Below are 10,219 nucleotides of genomic sequence, written 5' to 3' on the forward strand. Positions count from 1 at the left end.
ACTGTTGAAAGAAGTTAAAGAAAGGAGTTAGATTTCGGAAGGGGAGCAGCTCGGGGTGATTAGTAAAATGGTTCATATAAAACTATCGTAACCGGTACCTTTAATAAAAATGTGAACAAGATCAGCTTTAGAAAGTATAAGACTTTGGATGAGAACTATAATTTTATGAAATATATCTTAAAAAATGATCTGACACGAACGTCAGGCAATTTATGCGTTGAAAATTTATAAAAAAATCATAAAAAACAGTGGTTGAAGGACAGGGCTTTGGGAAGAAGGGCAAGGACGGACCCAATTGGGTTACATAGGACAGGTAATAAATGATGCAAAATATTAGAAATATGTAATTATGAAAAGGCTAGCGGATAGGTGAGCGGAATGGATAGCTCCGTCAAGACTTTCATAGGATTGTTGACTTATGATGATGATGATAAACATTCACTTATAAACATGCAGTGAAATTTTTCTGAAAGACGAGAAGAATTTATCCAACACATTGTCACATGGCAAATATCTCGTTCACAAGCACTTCGAGTTATCACTGACGTATGCCGATAACTGGAATTTGTTTTCATTTTATTGAAATTTAACTTATTATATGTGGTAAATGCCTTGAAATTGAAGGACATAGGAACCTGGGATTGTGCACTGACAAAGAAAACTATAGCAGGAGGAAATAATGTGAAGTATACTAATGATTTTTAATTAAAGTTAAAAATTGTAAAATAAGCAATTGTTAGTATAATAAATTATAATATGCTAGAAGAAAGTGAAACGGAGTTTTGAAAATTTCATTCTGGAGATGAATTTATGAATAAATCCTACCATAAAAATAATTTCAGACTAGACATCTGTCACATTTCGGTTGAGGAAGATATAGAGAGGGCCATTACTGCAAATGCGAGGCATATTCACACAGTAAGGGCCGTTTGGTCACAGGAAAAAATTTACTCATGTGAAACAAATTTTATTGGCTCTTTTCGTTAACAACAAACTTACTTCACTTCTCTTTGTAATTGCCGTTCACTTCCAAGCGTTTTCCGTACCGCTGCACCAGCTTCTTTAACACCATGATTAACCCTCATATGGATTTGCTGCGCCTTAGCGGCGCTCGAGGTTTTAAAAGTGGTGTAAAAATGTTCCCTTCCAATGAATCATTTTGCAATTTTCAGTAGTCTATTGTTTCTGCTTTCTTCGTCTACATATGAAATTTTGTTAGCATAGTGTTGATAGGTTACATTTTATTGGCCTCTAATGGAAAAAGTTACGTCGTTGGATTTTCGGCGCCGCTGCGGCGCTCAGTATTTCCTCGTCGCTACGTCGTTGACTGCACTCTCAATGTTAATGTCAAAGCATTTATGTTTCGTATGAAATGCTATAATATATTTGTAATCATATTATTTATATTTCTAAACATTATAAACAAAATGAAATTGTTAAACAAAAGGATAATATTACCATACCAATTTTGCTTTCTATTTTAGCTAAGAATCAAAATATTTGCCTCGTTATGATGTTCACTGACAAACTTCATCTTTTTACAAGAATTATTCATAAAAACTCATGGCTAGTCAAAATTGTTTTTTCATGGACCTCTGACTTAGTTTTGCTTGGGCACCTTCTCCGCTCCGCGTCCACGTACCTGTACGTGGTGATAGTCACCTTAGGGTAAATCCTAGAGTGACTCTGTTTAGAATTCCTCCAAGCAGCAATTCTAAGAAAAATTTAACACAATGCATTATCCGAATTCGTAGAATAATAATTTCTCACCGTTGTGTGAAAATTTCTCGCTGAATGAGTAACTGTAACTTGCCAGGAGATTCAGAAATTTCACCGACTACTGTGAAGAACACATCGCACAGTTATTGTTATATGTCTTGTACCTTTCACTCGAAAAAAACCCTTTGCGGCTACGATAGTCTATACAAAATTTCTGGCGTTTATGTAGTTACTGATGACGTGACAGTTTACCATAGGGGTGAAATCAAAATAACTACCCAACTAATTGTGTGATAGAAAATAATTTATCTTTCCTGCCATGAGTTTAGACTTTACATGGTAAAAATCGTTTCATTATGAATAGGTGAAAAGACAATTTACCGTGAGGTGAAAATTTGTGAACATATTTCTCGTTTCTTTGTGCACTGAAATGCACAGATGTTTTTTGCACTGGGGGTGTTACTAACGTAAAGGGGTGAGTGAGAAGGAGAAAGGAGAAGGAATGCCAGGAGGTTGTTTTGGGGTGAAGGGGTGGTAGTGTTTCGACTGCCAAGGATCGGGGAATACCATGACCACCTAGATACTCAAGGCCTCCGCACTGAGTTGTGACGTCACAGCTTTGGGGCTGACGGACGGCCGGAGAACGACCACGGAACCCTGATCCCGTACCAGAGGACTGGGAGGGTAGGCGCCGGTGGAAAACATTGCGAAACGCTTCAAGAATAAACACGGAATGAATCTTTTGGCAAATGCACGGTACAATGCCTTCACTTATCTATTGGATTATTTGTTTGAGTTATCCTCCAATATCATATTCGCCTCAAAATAATTATCAATACGCTGAATAATTGTCAATGATCATTATTAATGTATTGGAAGACTATATTTCTGTACCTGACGGCTCTAAACTAGATACTAAAGAAGTGATTTAAGTACTTCAACTGCACTATTAGCGCTACAGTCATTCACCAAAACGAAACTTACGAATGAAGACGATAGCGGAATTCTTGCCAAATTACGAGAAGAATGATGTTCTAGATATTGTTTATGAAGTTAATATCCATGACCATACCGTTAACGAAAAACATTAGAAAAGGGAAAATAAAGCATTAATCCCGGTATCAAGGCTAGCACTAAGAAACCGTAAGATTTTTTATGGATATGAAAATATCATTTTAAATTTTCCCAACCTCGAAAACGGATGAAAATCTGTTGATTAAGGGTACGGAAGAATCGCGACGGAGAAAATCAATGAGGTCTGTTTAACGAAACCAAAAGAGATAATATATAGACTACTTCCTGCGCTAATGATTTTAAAATGGGTCAAAAAATACCTCGTTTAATCACATTGTTCAGTATCGAACGAATTATTGAACAGGTTCTACGTAAAGGATACACAGAACACAACTGTCACAGGCTTGTGAAATTTTCAGAATAAGAACCCCTAAACTCATTACATTCAGACGCACTCTGGAAGGGGTTAGGAATATCTATCAGAGTGAAACCAATCATTAATCAGATTTAACATCCCACAGAGCCAGACAACACTAGACCATTTGCTACCCAAATCATTTAAAAATGTGTGAAACATTTACCTCCATTTCTCACCACCAGCAGAGAGGACACCAAGAAACCAAATGTCACTTGCTTGTCTGTGAAATATTCAGAGTGAATACCCCTAAACTCAGCCCATTCACAAGCACTCGAGAAGGGTTTGGGAAATTGCCTGATATCTATCAGGGTGAAAACAATCATTGATCAGATTTAACAGCACCTAAGTTGTATCTCAGTGCCTCTTTCTTCTTATGAAGTAATTGCAGTTGGATAGAAAAAAGTCATTAAATGTTTTTATTGTTTTTAGCATTTATTTTAATGTCATCAAGAAGCTTACAAATCTTTGAACAGTAGTTTATGTGATCAGTTTTGTCTGCCAAAGTTAACACTTTATCGAATGAGTTAAGTTCCTGTCGTGCCTCCCAAAGGATTTCATCTTAATGGCAACCCTGGAAAAAAGATTATCTTGTTAGTTTTTGACACTTATGAGCACTGTAAGAATAACAAATTTCTAAGCTTTCTGGCTGAGCAATGGATATCAGAGAAATAAATTGAAAGATTCGTGATGCTGTCATAAAATAAGGTAAATATTCTGAACAAATTACTAACTTATTGGACCGGCAAGTATCCATCCTAGTTACTAGGGGTCACAATAGACAGTCATCATGACTACCAAAAAAGTAAAAGCACCCTCTTTCTCATTTTTGACTATTTATGCAGCTTCTTAAAAATAGGGAGAACAAAGAGCATACATCAATTAAGTCATTGGAAACGACAGTTTTGAGAAAATGGAATTTTGATACCATTCGCCGCTCAATGCAACCCTATGGCGAGCAATCACCGAAGGACTCACACTAATGAATGAAATAAAACATTAATTGGTGAGGGAAGAAAATTGCTGATAAAATGGAGGTTGGAATGAAAAAAATTCTGATGATATGCTTGGTTGCGCATATTTTACGAGCACAAGTCCCAATATAGGCAAAGATAAGAAAACCCAATAAATGAAATCGGATGTGAGAAAACAGAAATGAAGCCAGATGTGAAAGATGCAAGAGTATGTGGATGTGGGGCATACATCCAAATTCGAGAGACATTAATTGGACAAAGGAAAAATGACGATTTTAAGTAATGTGAAAGGATAAATGCTTTGGGATCCTAAAACCTGAAAATCTGTGAATGAGAGGAATTGGATTTCTAATAGAAATAAGAAAATGGATGGCAAGATGTCATTTGAGGATCACGATAGCGAAGAAAAAAATGTGAAGCCACAAATTTAAAATTTAAAAAATAGTAGCAAATTGATCACGATATGTATTTTGATGACATATTTAATTACTATTGACAATTCTTCAGGGTAGCATTTAGTAATGAATGAGCACCAGTCATCATACGCAGGATCGAGATGATAATGGAATGTGGTTAGAACAGATTAAATACCCTTTAATACATAATATAACTTTATCAGTAAATAGCGCAAAGCCAACCACTTGCTAATGAACGGGATTACGAATACGGGACAAGAATAAGGAAATTTTATATAATTTTGATGATAATTTAATATGAATAGTATTTCCGAACCTTTTTTTTACTTTTGAGATACAAGAAATTGACGTAAACATAGCTGAAACAGTAGATTCTGATAGAGGGAGAGAGAGAGCGAATAATTCCAAGCCATTGAAATAAAGAAGTGTATGACAAGGTTAGATGATTCACATTTGAGGATCCATATGATGAAGAAAAAAAGAAGCGAAGACTAAATAAAAAGCAAACAAATAACCTATACACCCGCCTTATAGAGTAGCAGCTTACTTCACGGATTGCTTTCGCAGCTATTTTTCTGGAAAATATCGGTTAATAAATTTAAAATACATTAACACCTATCAATGCGATCAAATAAATAACCTTACCTTAATCACAACGGTACTTTTATGATGCTGGAAATATTTCTCGGCGTATAGTAATGATTCTAATCCATGATTTTGAACGACTAAAATTTATTAAAATTCACCACTTTTAAAATCCTTCTCTTGCAAATAGAACAGTTAGCAACAAATGCAATGAGTGCATGGCCAATATGTGACTATCGTTTTGACGATCAATGTAAAAATTAATCTTTGAGTTCACGAAGGATAAGTCCAGGAAGCTGCAATAATTAATTGAGACCAACAGATGACCATTTCCTAACTCAAACGTTTCACTGCTTTCTATTCGTACAATCCCTGATGCTACATAGTTGATATTATTACTTTATTCGGTGCACATGTAACAATATAAGATCAAGCCAAGAAAGAATTTAACCCCAAAAAGTTTATGAGAAGAGAATGCATGTATCGATATGGCAGCAATTACCTCACGTTTAACTCCTCTAGTATAAAATATTTAATTCAATTATTAGAAAATATTCACTTTACTATGCTTAATTTTAATAGGGAAAAATAAATAAATACTTACTCTTGAGTGCTTTGAAGGTTGATAATCCTTCCTTGGGATTGCATTCATCCACCTCCTTCTCAGTCCTTCCTTGGGAAACTGGAAAACACTCACTATCTCTCTCCCGTCGTAACTACAACTATATTGATGTACACAACACTTGCCTACTATACTGAAAACTTTTTAAACACAGCAAATCGATAACTTCACCACAATAAAGGCTTGAAAACTCAAATCGCTTGCTCACACTACAACAACAAGGATCGCAACTGACGCTACTCACATGTGCTCTGTCGCCTATGTGCCTATGATTCCGGTTTTTTCGCCAGCCGCAATCCTGTGACGTCAGAGAAAAGAGAAAGTTCAGTGCGAAGGCCTTGAGTATTTAGGTGGTCATGGGAATACCCAGATCGTTAGGACAGGTAGGAGTAGAAAATCCTTATCGCGAAAAAGGTTGGGAGTGCAAGGAGGCAATTAGATACAAAAGCCTGCTTTTTCTTCATCCTTCAAACACTGCATGAGGGACGGGGAACAAAAGCCTTGTCAAAACGCCCCGCGGTGGCCCTCCCTTCATTCCAAGAAGGTCCACCTCGGGTGGGTCATTAGGGTGGAGAGAAGTTCAATCAAGTTTTGTGGGAGGGGGAAGAAGGTGGTGAATTACGAATAAGGGAGCTTAGTGGGAAGGTATGGACAGTCTCAATGTTTGGGTCAGTAAAACGCTAAGAAAGGAAACGGAAAGAAAATGTAAGGGAAGTCCTTCCAAAGTGAGGGTATTTTTGTCACCCCAGAGCATTCTTTCATCACTTTCTCACGCAGAGCTGGATGAAAGAAAAAAGGCAGCTGCTCCTTCTCCCCTACCACCAATAATACATACTTCTAGGAATTTATTTTTTTGGATTTCCCACCAAAACATGAGTATAACCTAATGTGATGCACTCCCACGCAAAACATTTACCCGTCCATATCTAAGGAAACCTTTCCCTTGGGCTACACGCCCCAGTGGGGGAATAGGGTTCCGTGGTAGGAAAAGAGTACCAACTCTTCTAGCTCCAACTCCAAAGAAGCGTTGGGTTCTTTGACAAGTCGCTTATCATCCCATATTATTTATATTTCAAAACCCATAAGCCTTGATTTTTTTTAATTTCAGGGCATAAGCTCCCAGAATATTCGTAAGATTTGTCTTGATCGCCAGAATCTTGTAAAAACCACGAAAGTAACACTCGTCTCTTCTCACTTAACCTACAGCTGTTCTATTATTAACGTTTAATAACTTATCCTTCTATATACACTGCGAAGATATAACATATGGGTGGACGTAGTGAAGCAAAATTATGTCATATAGTCATAAACGAATTTTATTCGGTCATCATTTTTAGTATTTAGATACATAAAGTTATAAACAATATAAACATTAAAAAGCGGAGTTTGTCGAGCTATGCATATCAGAAAAGTATTTCGAACAACAATTACACACGAAATAAAAACTTTCACTCGAAAATAACAAACAAAGGGAACTGAAAGAAAGAGCATAACAGCAAGAAATGGAAAAGAATGCAGCGTTCAAGTTTTTTTGTTATAACTTCAACAATAAGGGTTTAAATCCAGCAAAACACGGTAAGAAATAAAGATAATAGATGTATTTACCATTATCAATCAGAAAATTCGTAAATTCAGGCTAACTTTGAAAGATAATAGCAAAAAATGACGCGGCGCCGCTGCGGCGCCGTAAATCCAACGACGTAACTAATTTTGTAAATCCATATGAGGGTTAAAACACAAATTTCCACATTATTTCATTCAACACTTAACAACCGACCATGGTTTCGACACTTTGTGTCTTTTTCAAGGTCCTTGTCTCTTGTCGTATGATCCCTGATATCCCGGCCGCAGTACAAAAACTTCTTCATACACGAGTACTCTAGCGAACTAATTTCATACCCTAGTGATAACTGTTATTTCAGTGTTTCCACGTAGTGATCACTTACGCGCCAGCTTTTGAACCAACGTATTTCTTTTAGGAAAAAAACGCGACTAAGTTATATTTAACACTCTTTAAATGAAAACCCATTGCGTTTTAAATGATAAAATAGTGTGGAAATTACCATTTTTGTTTTAATCAGGGATATAGTATTATTCCACAAAATTAAGGCTGAAACGATTTTATACGTTCTTTAACCCCATCTACAAAGAAGCTCGCCGCCTGAGAGTTGAACCAATTGACAACTCCGTTGAGTTCCTCTTCGGTTTCGAAATGTTGTACCCAGAGCCACTGCTTCAAGTGCAGGAGGAGGAAGTTGTCGCTAAGTGCAAGGTAAGGACTGTACGGTGGCTGGTCAAAGAGTTCCCGACGAAAATCTTGAACTTTTTTGTAGTTTTGATAACAGTGTGAACCTGTGGCTCATTCTAATTGGTTCAACTCTCAGATGGCGAGCTTCAATGCAGAGGGGTTAAAGAATCTGGTGCAGCGGTACAAAAAATTCTTATAAGTGAACGGTGATTATTAAAAGAATTGAAGTAGGTTTGTAGTTTTCTTAAAAGTACCAATTAAATTTATTTTATATCAGTATATTTTTTTCCGGTAACCAAACCCGGTTTTTTCCGATACTTTATGAATGTGCCTCGTAGCTAACCGCCGTGGAAAAGAAGAATTTTCGAGGTAATTGTCGTACCATAAGTCAGGAAGCTATAGATTGTATGACAGATGATATAAATCAGCCCACGTTTATTTCTCCTTGCGTATCGGTTGAATTCCTGTAAATGTGTACTTGCAGAACTTATAAAAAGCAATTTTCTGAAACGATTTTGCCTCTCTATTTGCACACAACATCTACAGACGGTTTCTGAGAGATACTGGGTCGCACGGGTGTTTGGAGAAAACGTAACTGAAGTGCTAGGAGACAATCCCGATGTTCATGATGAGTGCTGTTATCCGGGTTCTCCAGTCGTGTTTGTCTGTAGTGAGTGACGATAGTTTCGAAAGTCATGCTGTTTCCACATCCTCATCTTCAGTTCGTCATCCTCGTCTTCAGGTCGAAGGTGTGAAGTTCGATATTTCGCCGTCTTATTTGGCGCATTACATCGTTCCGCTGAGCGCTGATTGGCTAGCACTCTCTTCCACGGGTTACTGATGGGGTAGCCATAGTGTCTGTTAATGTTATATATTTTATGGATTTCCAAGGCTTGTCTAATCTACCTTGGCTCTCCTTCACCAATATTTTTGCCTTTTTAAAATCAATCCTATGAACTGCCTCACTCCATGCGTGTTCCTTAATGGCCGACAGTTTAAATTACTTTTGTTACGTTGCTCTTCCATGCTCCTAGATCTTCGTGGCCATTCCTCGGAATGTTTCACCCACATGCGATTTTCCAAAGGAGCGTGGTACTTTATAAAAGCCTTCTAAAAACTTTTGGCCCTGGCGCAACGTGGTGGATCCTATTTTCAACTGTATTGCATTTTATTTCTATACTAACCAGTTAGTAGCTTTGGCTTCCTCATTGAGTGCGTGAATGCTTTTTGTTGAAATAATTTTTGCTTTTATACTCGAAAATGAGAATTTTCGTGCTTGCAAATGGAACTTAGGGTATCTCAATGCCAGCTACGAATTTGGGCACCCTATCCAGTCAGTAAGTGGTTCAAATGCCTTTAACCGCCGACGCACCCTATAAAATAAATAGCACTACAATTTACACGCAAAATATTTTAAACTGTATTGAATTTTATTTCTGCATTAATTTTTTCTTGAATTTCATGTACTTTCTCATTTGCATGCTCTTGAATTTTATATTCTACGTTCGACCTCAGGCGATCTAAAAGCCAGCTACGAACTCGAGTACATCACGAGTGTGGTATTTGGGTGTCAGACTCACCTTCTCGGTGGAACCTTCGGCGCGAGGGATAAAAATGGCCACCACTGTTCGCTCAGTCTTCCTCCCCGTGTGTCACTCTCTCCCTAATTCTTCCCCACTCCCAATGCCGTCCTTGACAGTTACTCCCGTCTTCCCTTCTCACTCCATTTGGCACCCTCTCCTCCACTTTCTCTCTCTCTTCACACATCTACGCTCACTTGTTTTCCTTCCCCTCCCATCGCCCCCCTCCCTGCCTTCCATTTCTTCCTCTCCCTCCCTCTGGAACCGGATTTGATCCTTCTCCCTTTCAAGGAGGCTCCTCCCCACCCTGACTGCGTCCGTATTCGGTGTGAGATCTTGATGCTAAATTTTAAATTTTGCCGGAGGAATCCGTGTGTGTGAAGAGGCCGAAGTATCACGCAGTTATTCCTTCGTACCTAGTTGCATGTCATTTGTGGAAAGAAGTCTTGAGATCTTGATGCTAAATTTTATATTGTGCTGGAGAAATTCATGTGTGAAGAGGCCGTCCTAACACGGAGTTATTCCTTCGTGCGTAGTTGTCACCGTCATTTGGGGAAATAATTTTCGAGTAATTGGATTCAGCAATTGAATGGGGAAGGCTATCACGAAAATAGATGTTATAAAAAAAACAAAGAGCAATGAGAAA

At 37.8% G+C, this 10,219-nt stretch overlaps 1 long non-coding RNA gene across 1 annotated transcript; it reads right to left on the minus strand.

Annotated features, from left to right (window-relative positions):
- Positions 1-3,564: 3,564 nt before the first annotated feature.
- LOC124174143 lies at positions 3,565-6,094 on the minus strand. The gene is made up of 2 exons (XR_006868880.1): positions 5,728-6,094; positions 3,565-3,722 (listed from the first exon to the last, which is right to left on the minus strand). It is a non-coding gene; the product is annotated as an uncharacterized LOC124174143 (long non-coding RNA).
- Positions 6,095-10,219: the final 4,125 nt, after the last annotated feature.

The sequence above is a fragment of the Ischnura elegans genome, chromosome 2 (genome assembly GCF_921293095.1).
Source record: "Ischnura elegans chromosome 2, ioIscEleg1.1, whole genome shotgun sequence".
Classification (NCBI taxonomy): domain Eukaryota; kingdom Metazoa; phylum Arthropoda; class Insecta; order Odonata; family Coenagrionidae; genus Ischnura; species Ischnura elegans.